The sequence below is a fragment of the Carassius auratus genome, chromosome 3 (assembly GCF_003368295.1).
Source record: "Carassius auratus strain Wakin chromosome 3, ASM336829v1, whole genome shotgun sequence".
NCBI classification, from domain to species: Eukaryota; Metazoa; Chordata; class Actinopteri; order Cypriniformes; family Cyprinidae; genus Carassius; species Carassius auratus.
Genome location: NC_039245.1, coordinates 22,710,620 through 22,730,072, shown reverse-complemented (window position 1 = coordinate 22,730,072; position 19,453 = coordinate 22,710,620). Strand labels below are relative to the sequence as shown.

General features: G+C 38.1%; 1 long non-coding RNA gene across 2 annotated transcripts; it reads left to right on the top strand.

Annotated features, from left to right (window-relative positions):
- The first annotated feature begins 1,349 nt into the window (after positions 1-1,349).
- On the top strand, positions 1,350-5,225 carry LOC113041994 (uncharacterized). Of its 2 annotated transcripts, XR_003275504.1 has the most exons (5): positions 1,350-1,513; positions 2,333-2,361; positions 2,476-2,547; positions 3,115-3,358; positions 4,403-5,225. It is a non-coding gene; the product is annotated as an uncharacterized LOC113041994 (long non-coding RNA). The 2 variants fall into 2 exon arrangements; XR_003275503.1 differs by lacking the exon at positions 1,350-1,513 and having other exon boundaries at positions 2,097-2,361.
- The last annotated feature ends 14,228 nt before the right edge of the window (positions 5,226-19,453 follow it).

Here is a 19,453-nt window from a genome sequence, read left to right as displayed (position 1 = left end):
GTTTATTTGTATAGCGCTTTTTACGATACAAATCGTTACAAAGCAACTTTACAGAAAATTATGTTTCTACAATATTTAGTAGAAGCTTTATAAGTGGTGACTGTCAGTTTGTGCACGTATGAAATGGCATACAGTTCAATTTTTTTTTAAGTATGCTAAAAGTGTCCTTCTTTTTAATAAGGGTAGTTCTGATCTTGATGTTACACAGTTATATTGTGTCAAAATACGTTTATGACTTTGATTTTAGAAAACCAGAATCTACTGATGTGGGGCCGACATGAGAATAATAGACTCACTGATATTCTAACAACATCAACATCAAGGGTTTGATTCTCGGAGGAAAGCATGAACTGATCAACAGAAATTGAATGCAACATAATTCGTCTCTCATCCTTTGATAAAAGATTTGTTTATCATATTTTATATGCGTTAGTTACTTGCTTTCAGTGTAAAAATGTTCTCTATGTGCCAGCTGAACTTTCAACAAATTAAAGAAATATGCATTGATTGTGTATTAATTTAATGATTTAGTCATTTAGAATCCTAATTCATATATTTAGAAAGTTGAGCATTCAAAACCTTGGCAGATACAAACATTTTAGTATTTGAGGTTTCATTGTTATCATTCCACACACCAAAAAAGTCATTAACCCCAACTTAAAAAAAACAATGAGTCAACATAGTTTGCATAGACCTAAAAATGTGCAGGTTGGGACTAGAAAACGTCCCGTGTACCATATTCCATTTTGTTGACATTCTTCTGTGCCTAAGGTGAATAAATGTCCCCCAAGTCATCATTATAGCGGGCATGCTTGTGGTAAGATAAAGCAGCCCATATAGACTGGTTCAAATGTGACGTCTCTTGTGGGTTATTATGCTACATTTGTTAAAATTCAGACATTTAGCGTATGAATTTATGCAAGCACACAGAACAGAGTTCCCAAGCAACTGTTGTCCTGAGGGGAGAAAGACTCAGCACTCTTCTCTGTTGAGCTGCTAATCACGGGACACTGTCTTATAATTGACTCAGCACAGAAAGAGGGGCGGCCCGGGCCACCCCGAGGCTCACTATTAACAAACACAGCGTGTCATCCCTTTCTTCAGCTCATGGAAAGTTAAAATGAGCCGACAAATTAGTGTTTTCACGTCGGTCCCCTAATGACACACTCGTAAACGCACTTATTCTGTCATATCTGGGATTCTTTGGTCAGAGGGCTGCTGTGATCAGCAGAGACTGTTTACCTCAAGCAGACATGGGACAAAGCTGCTGTGGAATGTCTGGCCCTTGTCCTGAGTGCAGGGTAGGCTGTGGGGACAAATGTCACCGGGACGAGCCCTGAATGGACCGCTGCTTTAACCTGTGATGTCAGTTCTGTCTGTACGGCTGTTGTCTCATCTGCTCGGACGACTGCCGCTAAACTCTGTATTTCACGTGCACCAGGATTGCCGACTCCTGCGCTGCTATTCTGACCACCCAGCAGCCCAGATCTACACAGAAACCAAAAGAAGATAGGTAGAGTAACAAATTAGTTATGCATATGTGTTACATCCACCATTATTATTAACTTATAGATTGCTGTGGCTCCAATTTGGTAAGGATTATTTTTGATAGTCCAATTTAGACATTCTGCTAACTGTGCAAGTGCATGGCAACTTATCCTTCTTACCCTACAATAACAATCAACTAATAATCAAAAAGAGAGTAAGTTGACATGTAGTTGCAAAGTTCTTCATAAGAGAGAAAAAAAAACACTGTTAGCTGTTATTAAAAATATATATATCATTAAAATCTCCTGATGAATTTCATGGAAATTGATGGGTTGGATGGGTGAACACCTGATTCTTACATCATGAGGGCATTCTCTGAACAGCAAGACTGAAAAACATTAATGAAGTGCATTTGAAGTGCATTTGTAGATCATTTGCTACCTCTGTAATTCAACCCATGATATGTTGTGTATGCAATGTACAGCACTCTACTCTATATATTGAAGCACCAAATATGTGCACCAAAACTGATTCTGCGAACTATTAAAGTGTCATCTGTTAAATGTATCTAGAGTATCTATTTAGAAGTGAGAAAACAATCATGCAAATTATAAAAAAGTCTTTGCTTGACGTGGTATACACCAGAATGACTGACTTTCAGAGGACAGACAGGAAAAACTTGATTTGCACGCCCTGAAACTCCCTTTCACAGAGGTACAGTATTTATATTTAGGAGTCCACCCAGGCATACATCAGATCAGCCCTGTCAACATCACGTGAAAGACAACTTGGGTACATTTGACTGAACTTACTGAAATTGACTTCTTACATTGACTTTTTAAAGGTGAAAAGAGGACAGGAGATACAAAAGAGGTAAACAAGATCGTCTGAGAAGCAGAGAATGTCATTTCTATGCTCCTTTTTGTGGCAGTGCAGTGATTGAAGATTTTAATTTCTTCTCAATTTCATGAAAAAATAAACAAACAGAAGAGGAACTGAAGAAGAGAGGAAAATTAAAGAAAAAAGAAGACTCTACACGTCTGAAGGCACTTGACAAAGGTACACTGAATTTAAATGGCAGTTCTCTGGTAATTTGTGTGATCTGAAACATATCCATCACCTGCAGCCTTGTCTTTGGCTAAATTATTTGATTGGAACTGAATTTTTGGTGTGAAAGGTTTGGTGTAATAAAAGCGTCCTCCGTTCTGGTTTGTTAGGAGCTTTAAGCTGTGAGTCTGGGAAAGAGAAACAGAGGAACTCAGTGCTTGTTTTGAATGATTTTGCTGCCATTTCACCCTTGAGCTCTGCTATAGAAGGGTTGAGCTCAGTACTGACACATTCATCTCACAACTGCGTCACTCATTGCACATACTGAAGTCATCACCGTTTGCTAAATGTAACAACAACAATAATTAGCTAATTGTTAAGGTTCAAAACAACATTTCAACTTGTGCATTCTCCACATCAACAGAGTTCAGATAAAGCTTACGTGATCCATAGACCACTGATTTATTTCCATATCAGTTAATGGCAATGAAAGGCTGTTGCCAGATACTGGAACATCATTACAACCGATTGATTCTCCGCATCCGTGAGTCACCGCGTAACTGTCTCATCCTCCCTCAGGCCAGATCCAGGAGACTAGCCATGGAGGGGGATTACATGAAACCACCACCGTCTTATGAAGAAGTTATTACCCAGCAGCACACGAGCAACACTAGTCAGAGCCGCTCTGCTGATAACAGGCAGGGCTGCTGCTGCAGGTGCTGTATTAGCACCAAGAACTGTCTGATGAGTCCAGAGTGCGGTCGAGCTCTTAGCATCGCCAACGTGATTGCCATGTGTGGCATGTGCATCCGAATGTTCGTCTGTAAGTACCCAGAATGAGCCATTTATATGTTTACACTACCATTCAAAATTTTGGTAGAAGTTTTATTCACCATGGGCACATTAAACTGATCTAAAATGGCAGTAAAGACATTTAAAATGTTAGAAAATATTTATTTTTTAAAAATTTATTAAAAATTTATTTATTTTGAATTCTATTTCATTAATCAAATAATCTTGTATCACAAGATCTTCAACAGCAAATCAGCAGATTCCAATGATTTATGGAGGATCATGTGACACTAAAGACCGTAGTCTGCTTCAACTTTTCCATCACAGGAATAAATTATGTTTGAAAATATATTCATATAGTAGACAGTTGTGATAATATTTCATTATATTTTTTATCAAATAAATTCAGTCTCGCTCAACATACATACTTCTTTCAAAAACATTAAATGATTGGATAAATAAATAAATAAATAAATAAATAAATAAATAAATAAATAAATAAAAATGACCCCAAGCATTAGTGGCTCGTCAATTTTTTTTTTTTTTAAATCTAATAATAATAATAAAGTCAATAACATTGGAGGAGACAAATAAAAAAATATTTACTTTGGTGCTATAACAATCAAACTGAACTTGACTTGACTTTAGAAAACAAATTTAATTGTGAGTGAGCCATCGGTCTGAACGTGGTGAGACTTTGAATAAGCATAAATAAATTGTATATTTGGATCCCAAATGTAAGATTTAAAAAAAATTGTTCCATGTGTGTGTGTGTGTGTGTGTGTGTGTATGTGTGTGCGTGTGTGTGTGTGTGTGTGTGTGTGTGTGTGTGTGTGTGTGTGTGTGTGTGTGTGTGTGTATGCGTGTGTGTGTGTGTAAACATGATCAAAGTAGAACTGCAATATGAATATATATTAGGTCCACTGTGTATATCTTGTTAAAATAACATTTCACTTCTGTGCTTTGCTGTTATAGCTCTTATATTATTAAATTAGAGCTTCACTGTTATTTCAGATTAAGTGAAGGTGACTTGCTGAAATTTGTCATCCATTCATTGTTTTCCTTTCTTTTTCAGAACACAGTCTCCTGTGGACCATCTATTCCAGTTCTCTCATCCAGTGGTGGCCTTCTCAAATTAAAAGGGATACAAAGACATTTGCTCTGTTCCAAAACCTAGTGATCTGCAACATTTATAAGTTCTCCCACAATACGAATCCCAATGCTGTGCCAAAAACAATGCAGCACTGCATGTATCATTCAGGTAATGCTAACTGACTAAAATTTCACCTTTACAATATGTGTTTCCTTTTTGGAAGACAATAGCAGACAACATAGTTAAACAGTTTTACCAAGATTTTCTTTCATTCAAATTGCCTATATTAATATAGAGCTTTATACAATACAAAATAGAAAAGAAACAGAATCAGTGATGCAAACCTCATCAGATATGAGGAGACCCAAATTCAGCTGTAAAGCAGCTCTAAAAAGACATTTCTAAAATAGTTGCAGTCATTTGGAAATGAAAAGTTGTATTTTATTGTTTTCATAAATTGGAGCCAGTCATGTTATTAGATGTGGCATCTGCCTTAATTATTTATCAGGGTATCAAAACTTTGCATTTATCATTAACATTTCTTCTAAACCTTCTTGTGTGAAAATGTAATTTATGATACAGAATTATTTTTTAAATGATGTGCACTAGACCGACAGGTCAATAAATCACCATGCTAGATTATTTTCCCAATTGTGGTGGATTGTTTTCCTTTAAGACTGTAAAATATTAAACCTGTAGACTGAGATTGTGTAAATATGGATCTTCTACACTGTGGAATATAAAGCCATCTGTCTTATAGCCAGTACACACACACAAAAATAAAAATAAAATCCTTTACATTAATACAGCTCCCGTGTTTTGTCTTCAGGAGTAAATATTTATCCAGTTAAAAACTCTACACTCAAATATGTAAAATAATAAAAATGTCGGGCATTTGCAGATGAGGATGAATAGGAGTCTTTATTTTGTGTCATTTTAATTAGTATTTGCATCATAATCCGATGATAAACTGTCCCAGAAAAAAAAGTGTTTTTACTATTTTTTAATCATTAAGAGAGAATAATTTATGATGGCCATTTGGGATTAAGATGACATGATTAGTGCGCTAACATGTTTTTTATCTCCTAACTATACCCTGACTATTTGCTGTGTCAAGAATCACAGGTCAAGCATTTCTCCGGGACTCTCTGACTGCTCTCGCTCACTGGCCCATTTTTCAACGCTCGAGAAACAATACAAGATTTAATCATTCTGAAGGATCCAAGTAGAGTGTTTTAGTCCATGTTCACAAGACTGGAATCAGAATCCATCAGGGTAATGAAGGGAATCCAATACCATAATCAAAATACACAGGCAGTGAACAAGAGAACAAATCCTAGGTACAAACCACTCCGAGTGAAATACACACAAGAGCCATGAACAAAAAGAGCAAGAACAAAAATAACAGATTGTTTTATATATGCTAAACAAAGCAATGCACATATGGAGTGAAACAGTAGCTTAATTAATATTAATATTCATGCAGTACATTAATATCCATGCAGTACATACTGTATATGTAGGATGTGAGACAGAAGATTTTAAACACGTATTGTTTTGATATAGCCATGATGAGGCAGAGCAACATCTATACTCAGAAATTACCATTTCTTAGCTTTATACACTTGAGCTCATCTAAGAGAAGCAAAAATAATGATCAACTGATTTTTATTTGTTTTGGATTTGTTACTGCCCATGTCAGATATCAGCTCTTTAATGAATTCTTTACTTTCACTCTCAGTATGTGATATTTGATTCTCTCTGTCCAGCAGTGGTGAAGCAGAAGGTGATTCTGCTGCTGTTCTTAACATAGTCATGAGCTGTCAATCACTGCATCTATTCCCAATCAGGCAGTATTGGGCAACACACAAGTTCACTGGAAAGTTGAAAAAGTGCACGCACAAGATCTATGAATTTCAATTGCTAATATATTATTTCTCGATGCAACAGCCAGTGGTGGATATTGATTTCAAGATGGAGTCTCAGCAGATCAGTGCATATGAATGTGGTGTGACTAGGCTGGATTGATATTCTTCTATACAGTCTTACATTCTTTAAGGGAAGTTGTGGCCTAGTGGTTAGAGAGTTTGACTCCTAACCCTAGGGTTGTAGGTTCGATACCATGACTGAGGTGCCCTTGAGCAAGGCACCGAACCCCCAACTGCTCCCCGGGCGCCGCAGCATAAATGGCTGCCCGCTGCTCCGGGTGTGTGTTCACAGTGTGTGTTTGTGTTCACTGCTGTGTGTGTGTGTGCACTTTTGATGGGTTAAATGCAGAGTATGAATTCTGAGTATGGGACACCATACTTGGCTGAATGTCACGTCACTTTAACTTTTCACTTTTTTGAAGCCCTGGATGACGTCAAACAACTCCCCTTGTGATACTTTTAAAAAATGTGGCTGTACTTTAATACTGTGCCATCAAAATGTATTTGGACACTTAAAATGTATGAAAGACATTGATTTGAATCAGGAGCGCGTCTAGACCTGCCGACATTTTCTACAGTGATGTACTGTGACCCAGCTAAATTGTTCCATGTAAATTAAGCTCTGAACCTTTTTTTTTTTAAACTGTTGTATTTGCTCAAAATAGGCTGGCACATTTGACATTTCTATTTATTATAAACATCATTCTTTAATTATTCACTATTGTGAATACCATATTGTCTTCTGGAGTCAATAAAGCATAAATTAAAAGTATTTTTGCTTTAATAACTTAAATTGGTGTAAAACAAAGGGAACATCTGAAGGAAAAAATTACATTAAAATAAAGATACAACTACAACACAAGTATGCAACTCATGGAACTGCTTTTCAGTTACACTCATTAAGTGCCTTTTTACATTTTTATGATCGCTTTTCACACAAACTGGAAGTGGTCAGTGTGGTCACTGTCTTGTTTCATGTATTTAATGAATTTACCTAATTAAAACCGTTCTTCTGGTATGTGTGATTTCTAAAGCACTGCTACACATCCTCAAGGAGAACGCATGGAATGCATTAAAGGATAGCTCAAACAAAATGGTCATCATTTACTCCATACCAAAACTGTATGACTCTCTTTTATCTGCTGAACACAAACTAAATATTTGGAAAAAAAAAAGTCAAATTTTTTTTTTTTTTTTTTTTGGTCAAAAAACTATTTTTATTTATACAGCTGTACATATAGTAAATAATGCAGAAATCTACATAAATCGTCTGTTCCAGATTCATACCATTATTATTTTTATCACTGTATATTTGTCTCAGTCTTTTTTCTTTTGCTCTCAATGCCAAATATGTGTGTTTGTGCCAAGAGCTCAATTGGCGAATAAGGCTCATTCTGATTCTAGTTCTGATGTAAACATCTCTCAGAGATGTGGCACTCTTATGTGCAGTGCAAGATATCTCAGGGAACAAGGTGCATGGCTTGAATCAATAAATTGTGATGCCATAATTGCTAGAGGAAGAAAAAAATGAAAAAAGACAACAATAATCCTGAATAAATCTAAATGATTTATATTTGAAACAAGGCTGAAATATTGCGACCTTCCTCCAAAAATGCCTGTCTCTTTAAATTCCTGTCCCTATTAATTCCGTACACTGGATCTCTTTATGAGCCAAGCCCAAAGACGCCTATAATGAGTTGACATGGCAACAAATCAAACAGCGTTCTGCTGCAGCAGCCGTCCAAGCATATAAACAAAACAAGAAGCCTCTGTCGACGGTGGCATAGTTAAAATAAAAAAATCACCAACACACCAGTTGCTTTAAATATCATTACAAAACATGGGTTCGAAAATGTAATGTAATTTACAAAGAACACCATGACATCACTGTGATGGTTTTCCCATGTTATGTTATGTGGCAAATCCATGGTGGTTTTCTGTGAAAAGGTCTTGTCAGAGGTCTTGTTTTTAAGCCAGTTGCTGAGTTGCAGTGAGGCCGGGGTGTGATTATATTCCCTCTGGAGAGCTGAGTGTGATTAGAGCTCATACCTGACAGCGTCGCAGTAATTTGCTGTCATTTGAGAGGATGATAGGTCTGATTCACTGATAGGTAACGCCATCTGACCGGGATGGACAGAACACTCTGAATGCATCTATCTGAATGCATCTGTTCTATACACGTCAGGCAGGCTTCACATGTTGGACATGCAAAGCTAATCGAGTAGTCACTCCATAAAGTAAAAAAAAAAAAAAAAAAAAACCAGAGGGGGAATATCAGGAATAAACAAAGAAATAGGCTGTTCCAGGTTCAGTGCAAGTTCAACTCAATCAACATTCATTTTAGTGTGGCATTAATAAATAAATAAACTTGTACAGTTGTATGTAAAATTATATTTTATTATTATTATTTCACAATGTATACATTATAAGTTTCACAAATTATAAGCTTCACATAGAAATGAATGGCACACTGTGATGAATGTTAAAATAGAGTTTTAATTATAAAATCCATATTATGCAATCAAAATGTTTATATGGTTTTAGTGTGGCAAAATTTAAATACATAAAAGCTTTCCAGATTTTTCCATGTAAAATTTAGATTGTGCAATGCTATTGCCATGACAGCCCACTACTGTATCTTAAATGATCATAAAACTGACAAGAGAATCTTTGCAGCTGAAATAATTCACAACTTTAAATAATAATAATAATGTAAGTGATTTTGTGCAATTATATGCTTCAGATTCTGCATTTGATCCTTCTAAAAACCAGCCACATTCATTTCCACTGTAAGCTCCCGCCTCCATGTAGCCTCTAAATAAGAAATAGAGGAACAAAATTATTGGTTAGTGACTGTAGGTTTCAGGTGGGTAAAATAAGACGTCTTTTTTTCTCTCACAGAAATACTTTTTGTTAAAGTGCCACAACTGTTTAGTCACCCCAGTCCCTGCCTTATTTTCAAGGATGCCTGTGAAAAATAGAGCTTAAAAAACTCCCTACAGCTGAATACAAAATTCCAGGAGTTGCTGATGGTGCGCTGGCTCGTCCTCCTGTAGACACTGAGGCAGGGGTTTGAGCTATTGTTGAAATTGGGTTTTATTTTTGTCTCCTCTGAGCCACTTCCATCTTATCCAGCTCCCCAGCCCTCCCACTCCATTTCCCCCGTGCTGGGTGAAAATTGGAATGAAATAAAGATGTGAGCAATGGATGGAGACAAACCAGTGAGTGAAGAGAAAGAGAGAGAGAGAGAGAGAGAGAGAGAGAGGAAAGGGAATGAGACGGAGATGAAAGAGGGGACATGAAAGCAATATGTAGATTCAAAATACAGATCTTTACTCAACTGTTTCACTCCACTCTTAAAAAGCAATAAGATGTCAGAAAAGCCATTATAGGCAGCTTTTTATACCACACTTTGTAAGTGTATTTCATTCACGACAAAACGACCTTGTGTTAACTGTGTCTGTGAAAAACTGCCATTAGTATTGAAGTTAAATCACTAAATGATTAAAACAATTTCAATGCAAATGCAATACACATGCATGGACCCAGTCATTTTATTGCTGGAGGTCGCCCGAGTTCTGTATTATTGGTTATAATGGACGTTCACACAGCTTATGTTATTGGAGGACTGCACAACAGGCCATCAAAGGGTTGGTAATGGAGAATACAAATGGATACAATTCGATGTCAGAATTTGCCAACTTCTGGTCATGCAAATCAATTAAAAGGATTAAACTCTGACACCTCTGTGATTTTAAGGGCTGCTCCTAACTCATCGGCATATTTGAAACTAAAACGAGCAATCGTGCGGTACGACCCCACATTACTCTCCCAATGAACATGTCTTTAGAGAAGCACCTGTCTTAACAATAGCTTATGAAAATCAAGGACAGGCATTAGCATGCATATTCAATGCAATGAAATCAGTGCAGAGGGAAATAGAGAAGACAAAATCAATGCAAGAGAAATACCCCAATAGCTGGCGGATTGCACTCAATGTGGCGCATTAAAAATGCATTGCAAGACAGCCCATTAGCCTGTTGAAAAGAAATCACACCCTGGCCTTCCTCCAAACCCATTAACTCAGAGGTCTGGTCCACAAGACAGTGTAGTAATTGACTAATAGTTAGAGGTAAATATCAGGTAAATCATCGGGTCTAGGGATTAGAAATGATGATGCACGCTTCGTTCCAACAGGCAGAGGAGGTTTACTAATAAAACTATATTTCTGAGAGTGGTCCCACTAGGAGGTAGCGAGTAATTAATTTTCATCCCCTTCAAATTAATCATCTAAGTCATTACATTTATCAAGCCTTGTTCATTTAATTTTTTTTCCAGCTGAAAGTATGGTGTCTGTGCTTCATCCATACAGGGACTGTGAAAATGAGGAACAGTGTATGCTCCAGCTCGAAGCCACCACCAGAAGGGTAACACGTAGACTACCCTATGCATCTCATGTCTGTGAAACAGACTTTCAGGAAAAATCCTGGCTCTAACGGTCATATGACATGGTTTATGCCATGTAAAATCATATTATTATGGAGATTAATGATCATAATCCATCAAATTTTCCCTGAAACTACTGTATCGCTTTTTATAACTTGAGGTAAAGAGGGACAGTAATGAAAACAAATAAATTTGTAAAAAATATATATATATATTCTAATTTACCATCAGATCATCATTTTAAAAATGTAGTTTATATTCTAGTGTTGTGTTTAAGAGCACCAGCCTCATTTATCTTGTTTCCATGTATATGCTGAGATCAGCTAGATGTTGAAACTTGATCACGTTCACAATGATGATCATTTTAGCAAAATCAAATTGTATTAAATATATCAAATACTAAAAACTGGAAATTATTAATGACTGGTACATTTGATGGTTTCCTGATAGTTCAAGGGAAAATCTAGTCAGACATAAAACACATTTTCCCTAGTTTCCCAATAAAAAATAAAATAAAAAAAACATTATAGACTCTGTGGTTAGAGTATCTGCACCTCCAGTAAATAACAGAAATTCAAAGCAATACAGAATACATTTGTGCTTGTAGATATCTAGTTACTTTGCTGATGAATGCCTCAAAACAAAACTGAATACATATAACCGTTTGTCAAACCCAATGGTCAAATGAATGTATCACCTTGTAAACATGACTTTATTTCCAGGTGGACAAATAAAAAAAAAAAACCCACATGCATTTACTCCCAGAAGAAAGCCAGCCGATCAGATTGGAGCATTGCTATGAGACAATGAATAAATCTGAGAGAATTACAGATGTCCGCTTAAGTGAACCTATTCAAACGGGCTCATCGATGATGTGTTACTCGGCCAGAGAAATAATACATCTGCAAATTACATATTGATCATGTGTCAGAGCGAATTTGATTGCCAACTTCTAATGTAATAATGCATTTAATGTCAGTATGTTTGGCAGAGTGAGTAAAAGATGCATGTCATCTGCCAGATGTTCTCAAAAGAGGTGCAGATTAACATAATGATCTTTTTGCACAATGTGACAGTATCAGAGCCAAACAGTCTTGAGGACAGCCACTGCATATTGGCCCAAACAGACTCATTTTGTTGCACTAACACGTTTTGCCTTGTGCAAACATTTTCTTTAGGTTTTTAGTAGGTTGCAAGGTAACCCAAACCTAATTTGTCAGGAAGCACATTGCGCTATTGGGCTGTTGAATCATGTAGATGATCGTGTTTGGGTATTCTGAAACAAGGTGTGGACCACCATGTATGCCAGTGCAGATGAAAGCAGGAGGCTTGATTATAGCTCACACCACAGCCAGAGAGCAAATCCAAGAGGCTGCCGAGTTATTCCTCGAGAGAAACTTTATCTACTCTGCTTTCCGCTCCACTCTACCAGGCATCGCTCTTCTTTTGGCCTGAACCGGTGAGGTGGTGGTGTAGTGCTGCAGTTTGGGTATGGTTGCACAGCACAGGCCAAGCCGCTTTTCTTTTACAGTGATGAACGAGTGTGCGATCCTCTGATAATTGCTCACTCAGGGGTACAGAGAGGTCCATTAATCAAAATGAGAGTGTTGCTCCGAGCCTAACCTTTCTGTGGCATACTTTCACCTGACCACAATGACCCCAGACAGGTCTAACAGGGCCGCCACAGAGATCTTGACAGCAGCATATCAGGGGCAGCCCGCAACATCAAATCGACAGGCACCTGTCAAACCGTCACTCCTAAGGTGAGAAGAAAATGATACAAGCCATGTTCACACAGCATGGGCAGGCTTGTTTTTCAGTTCTTTAAACACACAGAGTTGGGTTGTTGAGACGTGTGAGCGAAAGCGGGTGGTCCAGGAGCGATGAATGGGCCTTTCATTCGTGTGCTGAGGCTCTGATCGATTACTGCAATAATGCACTGGAGCTGTCCGTCTGAAGGAGCTGTGAAATGTTACCATTAGCTGTAAACAAGACAACCGATGCAGAGATTGCTTTGTCTCTGGAGCGTAGTCTACGGGGGTAATCTCATTAAAGCGGCATTTGCTTTGTCCGATAATGAATGCTCTCAGAGCTCAGGCTTTATTCCAACTTAACCCTGAATGTGTTTGTTTGTTTGTATGCCTTACCTTACATCTAAGTGCAAAACTTGCCAAGGCCTCTGTCTAGTTTATTGTCCAACTCTGCTCCTGCAGAGTTGAACTCCGACCTTAATTAAACACACCTCAACTAGCTCATCATGATTTAACCATGCAGGACATTGGCCCTTTACGAGACGTGGGCTGATGATGTCATAGTTTCAGAAAATATACGGATTCACTATCCACACGAAAACGCAAAGGTGCCGTTTTCAAATGTATCCACTCTGAGACCCGGTTTCAAAAAATTTAGCTTTCACTCTCCCAAAACGCCAGATCCATGTGGATGAAACGCCTATACGATACAATATTTATGCGTATGTATGAGTATACCATGTGGACGGGGCCTAAAAATGGTGGAAAATATCAATTTGAAAGTTATATGTCCTAATTATTTTACAAAAATATCAAAGTATACCAAATCAAATAAACTCTGTTTGTTAACTAGTCTAGCTACTCTAACAAAGTTCCTCAAACAAAAGTCTGATGCTGCTAACATTTGCGGATTCCAGATTCTCAAAAGTGTTTATTTTATCAACCCATAATCTTTTAAAAACCTTTAAAAAGTTGTGGTTGTACTGGCTGTTGATAGAGTAAGTCTGCAAGGGACTAATGGAAGTGCACATACTATATCAGGGATAGGCAACTCCTGTCCTGGAGGGCCACTATACTGCAGAGTTTAGCTTCAGCCCTCATAAAAACTCACCTGCCTGTATCTATCTAGTAATCCCGAAAACACTGATTGCCTTGTTCAGGTGTGTTTAATTAGGGTTGGAGCTAAACTCTGCAGGGCAGTGGCCCTCAAGGACCGAAGTTGCCTATCCCTGTACTATATAATATAGACCAGAGATCCTCAAATCTGGACCTCGAGATCCACTTTCCTGTATAGTTTTGCTCTAACCCTAATCAAATGCACCTGAGCATGCTAACCAATGCCAATCAATTTCTCAGTGTTCATTAGAAAATCCGAAGTAGGTGACTTCGATCAGGTTGGAGCTAAACTCTGCAGCATGTTGGACCTCCAGGACAAGATTTGAGGAGCCCTGATATAGACCAATGGTTGTCATCTGGTTTTGCTTCAGGATACACAACAACCAAAATCATACAATGGTAAACAAAATGTGTTTAAAATTAAGCATTTCGGTATAACAGTATTGCCAAGAACTGCCTAGGCCCAGTAATATGCAAAATTGTTACCAAGACCCCCAAGTGAAAAAAGTCATAAGCTATTGTACCAAGCTAAACTAGCCTGTACAAATAAGTGGGGGATTTATGGATTAATTTCTGTGTCAGATTATATATTCATATTTTAATTATTGATTTTAATTATTAGCATGTAGCATTGTTTGTCACTGCTGTCGCTATCACAGCCCACCAGTTGAGGCGGCTTAGACTATCGCCACCAACCGATTGAGACCTCGCTCTACAACACCATCCATAGTTTGCTTTTCATCTGGATTAATCGGACAATCTCCGATTGTCTCTGACTGTTATCAGCACTCCACACTTGCTCAAACCCAAAGTGCCCTGCCAAAAAGTCTATCGGCTACATTGCAGTTCACACACTGGCCTTCGAGACCAAATGTGTGCTGACTGCCTTTTGTAAAAATGTCTTGCTGAGTTTAGACAACTTTAGAAAAAATCACTGCCTTCCACACTGGTAGTGGTGGGGTGGGGTGGCGGTCTGGGTTTCTATCAATTTTCTTGGCTGTGATAAGTTACCCTCAGAGTCTTTAGGGGTAAGCATTAGCTTCTGCTCTCCCAAGCTCAAATTTGGTAGTTTCACTCTGTCTGGATTTCTGGTCTCTGCAGAGCTTTGTATTCACCCTATCTACTGTATGATTGGAAAAAAAGGTAGACACCTCAGACACTCATCTTTCTTCTGTCACACCATGCTGCACTCACAAATAAGATGACACGGAGTGCGCAAAGTTGCTGCAATTGCCGTGGTAAGGGACACGCTCTGAATATCTGCTTTGTCCTGTCATTCCATCAGTCAGCCTGAGTCTGTGACTTCTGCCACAGAAGCAGAGAGGATTTCCCTTTAAGCACACTTCTTCCCCCCTCCCCTGCTTTCCAGCTGATAGAATGAAGAATAGAAAAGGGAGAAAAAATTGAGAGACCAGAGATGGACTGCAGAAAGCCATTTTCAGCCCCTCTGGAATACCACTGATGGTTTCAGGCAGTATTTCAGGTGCCGTACAGTCGCCATGAATGCTTTGACTATGTCCATTCCCATCTTAGTTTTATCTCTCCTTGTTGAATACAGATTAAAAGAAGATGAAGTAAGAAGTAAATAGAACAGAAGTTGAAGCATGTGAGATGAAATGCACATTTTTCTCTCAAATTTTTTTTATTTATTATTGTTTTAGTTTTAACTAACTAAACTAAATCTCTCAAATGGACTATTGACACTCTGGGTGCTTTCACACCTGCCTCATTTAGTTCGGTTGAATCGTACCAGAGTTCATTTCCCCCTTTGGTGCTGTTCGATTGGGCAGGTGAGAGAGTAGAATCACACTCGGGTGCGCACCAAAAGCGGACCAAACAAGCGTACCGAGACCTGCTTGAAGAGGTGGTCTCGGTATGCTTTCAAACATCCGACCTCGAACAGAACCAACTGCAAAAAGTACTGATAATTTTTGGACTAAACCAGCTGCCGTAGTAACAGTTGTGCATTATGGGATGAGGAAGTGTTTGTTGACAGTTCGCACTTTAGCATGGCAGCTCGTGGACAAACTTGGAGTAGTGAGGAAGTGCAGAGCCTCATAGAAATTTGGTCAGATGACCATGAGCATGTCAGAGTTGAGAAGAACTAATGCACACCTCCGCTTGAAGTTACGAGCGATTCCCGCTCGCAGTTTGCAGTGCATAAGGGCGTTGTTTTCAAGCCGCATCCGCGCTTCATTATAGAATTGTATTTTTTGCATATTGTGGTGTATACAAACAATGTAATAGATTATGGCCAGGGACAAAACCAGCCTGCGCAGTTATGTTGTCGTTTAGTTGTGTTGTCTCCGTGTTGTTTGCTGGCTTTTCCTCTTATGTTGGAATTTTCCCGCACGTAAATTCTGACCAATCAAAATGCAGTTTAGGAAATAAGTAATGTCCAATGAGTGATGTAGATGTTGTCATGTGACTAGACGAAGAAGAATGCCTCATGCACTTGCTGCTGTGAAGCGCATTCACACAAGTTCTAAAAGTTCAGACATTGAGTGAATCAGAGGTAAAAAAAAAATAATAAAAATTATATAAATACTGTTCAGTTTCTTGCACAGACCGGTCGTTTTATGTCTTTACACATCAATGTATCGTCCCAAGCTGCAGGGTTTAATTTGGATTAGTCTGTGCATGCTTTGTTTTTTTTAATCTCATAGATTCTGTTACCATTTGCCATGCATTGTACGAGGGGTTTTAAAGATGGCTGCCAAATGAAATGACTTGTTTTAAAGGCACTTTGATAATAGGTAGGTGTGCTCTCAGTAGTCCGCAGCTTATAATTTGAACACACTAGAGCGAGCGGCTTAATAATAGAAATTGTCATTTTAATTCTCCACTCTTAGCAGCATGGTGGTGTTGGGATGTTTGCTAACGGTATACAACTGCTCAGGTTTTTCAAACTTTTTTGTGCATCTATCAGGGCCTTTACTTCTCCTGTACAAGGCAAAGGAAAGGTACAATTGTTAGTCTCTGACAATATGGGGGACAACAACATTTGCCAGCCGACATTTTTTGAATGGCTCAGTAAAGAGTTGTCTTGGAGATACAAGGGTGCACTCTCAGTGGTGTCTGGTGTGACACTTCAAGGGGTGCAGGAGCACGTAGAGGCCCGTTAAACTGATGGCAGCTGATGTATGCGTGTAGTTGAATACGTGCCACCTGGCTCAGCACAGAAGATTAGTCAGGAAGAGTGATGAGATGTTCAAGGTGAAAACCAACTCCTCAGTGGGCGGCCATTCATCTTGCACTCTCTCATTCACACCGCCGTAGCATTCGGTACTAACATGCTCTTGTCTGCGGCATCATGTGGCCCACAGGAGCTGTGAGTGGAGGGCTGAGAGAGCCATGCCAATCTCATCACATCTAGAGCAGAGCTAGCCACATTCCCTAAGCTCATCTCATCAGCATAAACATCTGCTCATCAACAGTGGACACACACAGATGCACGCTTGCACAATTCACATGCCATATGTGCTTCAGATAACAAAACAATCCTTTACTTGGGCAATAGTCATCCTGTAAATGGTGTAATTGAAAATCAATATGCTGAATGCACAGCGATGAACACAAAAGCATGTGTTGTTATGGTTTGATAATACACATTTAAATGGCTATTCCAATAAGGTAAATAAAAACAAAAACATGCAATGTCCAATAGATTGCTTTGCCTCAGATTGCATCTCAGGGGTAAGACAAGTGGCTCTGAAATGTTTGTATGGGTAATGCATTTCGTTCAGAGGTTTGTGCGGTACAAGAGAGCTCAGAAATGGTTCACATGCACAATTCCACCTACTGAAGAGGAGAAGCATTGAAATCACGCTACGATTCTGGTGTGACACACATGCTTTTCTCTCCATGGCACCATTCCAGTCCTTAGTAAATGGCAGAAATTGATTACCACACCCAACTAATTGTGAGGCTTCCATCTGCTACATCTTAATTGCAACTTCAGACCACAAAGCAGCCTGTGTTCTCAGAGAATACTGCATGTAGCTCTCAGACACTCCATCAAACTGCAAACATTGGAGCACTTGAAAAATTGATTGTCCGTAATGCTCTAGAGTGACGTTTGTTTTGCCAGTGAATCAAACGGGTTACCATGAACAAACTGGTCTTCAAATTGTCTCATGGTCTCAATATGAAAGTCCCCTTGAGCAACCTGCTCCAAGAAAATGAAACTGCTTTCATTAGCTACTGATATGACTGTCCTCATCTCATATTTAAAATTATGTAAACTCCCATATACTCCCAAGTTCTATTCATTTCCATAGGGACATTTTAATGAGGAAAAATTGCATGCATCAAAAGTGCATATTTAAAATCACTACAATAATGATAAGCTCATGATTTTACTCTATAACTCTAGTTACATGCTTTTTTTACTGACTCAAATTATGCACCAAGAAACACACCAAACCATGTTTTCTTCCTGTTCAACATATTTTCTTCGCGACAATTGGACTTTATTCCACTAGGAAAACTGTTTAATTACCTACTGCCTTTCCAGCCCACTGATTTACATTCTAAGCTACTTTAATTATACAATTCATTGCATTTTAAATGTGGATAAACTACTTAAAATTCAGCGATTAAGCGCTGTTGAATAATATCAGCAGATTTAAGAATGGCCATTTCTGCAGGAATTAAAATACAAAATGCATTGTTTATTTCTTTTGTTCCTTGTGTTTATAGTGGTGGCACCTCCTCCAAGCACCTCACCAACCTATTAAATTTCACGATACAGGTCCCTGGTATCATTTGTCATTTTCCAAACCCTTCCTCATCTGTCCTTATCACTCATAGATGAAAATAAAAAAGCACTAACGAGAAGCTGATTCAAAGTCCCTGTGCTTCACGGAAAGTCAAGTCATTACCTCTAATGGGCATTACATGTACAAAACACAATGTTCCACTAAGAAAGCTATACTGTTTTAGCTTCTTCAATTTGACTGTGAAGTGTATGACACAGCACTGACCAAAATCTATAACACAGCTGCTCTCTTGTACAGGTCTAGGAGAAAATTAATATGCCCCACTTGTTTGCTGGCACTTTACAGTAAGGGGACCTTGGCAATGGTTCAATCTGATTCTGTAAAGAGTCTAGCACTGGAAGTAGAATAATCAACAGGAGTAATACTCAGGAAGGCTGAGTTAAGATTAAGATCATAATAGAACTGCAGCTGAGGCTTTGCTCTCTATGGAACTGACTGAAATCTCATATAACATTCAATATTTGAAATATTACATTATCATGGTCTTTCAGTTCACATCTTCAAAACTATGCTCTTATTTCTCACTCCAAGATAGCAATTTTAGATACTGTATGGTTTTTAATAAATGACCAGTATTGAGTATGCATTCTCAAGTGATTTACAGTGCTGTGCACCATTAAGAATTTAGAGTGCCTTTATATTCCTATTCCATTTCAGGATTTAAAATAATTTTGGCTAAAGGTGTCTCAAACAGGATGTCTTAAACAGCACATAAAAGTGTGTGTGTGTGTGTGTGTGTGTGTATGTATACACACACACACAAAATATATGAGAAATTAAATGTTATATGATGCAGAAATTCATTTATTATTCATTATTTATTTTAAATAACAATTACAATTAAAGAATTAAATATAAAAAAAACATAATTGTATGTATATTTTAGTTTTTTTATATTGATGATGATGATTAATCCAAACTATGTCTAAATATAAAGCAATATATCGGAATAATTAGTCATAATTCAATTATTTATGGTTTGTCAACAAAAGAATGTTGAAATTCTTTTAA